Source organism: Myotis davidii, unplaced genomic scaffold (genome assembly GCF_000327345.1).
Source record: "Myotis davidii unplaced genomic scaffold, ASM32734v1 scaffold303, whole genome shotgun sequence".
NCBI lineage: Eukaryota > Metazoa > Chordata > Mammalia > Chiroptera > Vespertilionidae > Myotis > Myotis davidii.
This window is the reverse complement of record NW_006294064.1, coordinates 92,395-93,099: the sequence shown is the minus strand read 5'-3', so window position 1 is coordinate 93,099 and position 705 is coordinate 92,395.

The following is a 705-nucleotide window of genomic DNA, read 5'->3' as shown; positions in this document are numbered from 1 at the left end:
TAACACTTTCAAGTTATTGAACATCTATGTGTGCCAAGGAGAGTTTTATCTGCTTCTCATACCTAATCAGATAGTAGCAATTCAATAAATTGGAAATTATTATTATTTCCAATTTATACCTGGGACCCACACAAATTAAGCAATATGCTTAAGGTATGTCCTCACAGGCACTAAGTAGCAAACATAATGTATAAATCTAAGAAGCATTTGGGACCTTGCTCCTAACCACTAGGATACACTGATTTCGGATACAATATTAACTACCAAATGAGGGACACGAAAAACATGTGTTTTGAGAATCATGCTATGCTAGTAATTTTTTTTTCTTATATAGAGAAATGTAAGCTTTCTCTGTTTAGCAAGGAGAAAAAAAAATATCTGATTTAGGTCCAAAGTCTACTCAAATATCTACTTTGGCTTTGCTGTGAAAGAGGCATGCAGATGAAATCTTAGACAGCCAGAAGCTAATGGTCAACTTTGAGTTTACTATAAACCCCTGCATTCAAGGACTCTACCTTCTTTTATTTCCCAATGTGATAAAAAATAAAGTTAGCCCAGCCAATGTAGTTCAGTGCTTGAATGTTGGCCCATAAACCAGGAGGTCATGGTTCAATTTCCCGGCAGGGCACATGCCTGGGTTCCAGGGTCAATCCCCAGTAGGGGGCGTGCAGGAGGCAGCTAATCTCTCATCACTGATGTTTCCAG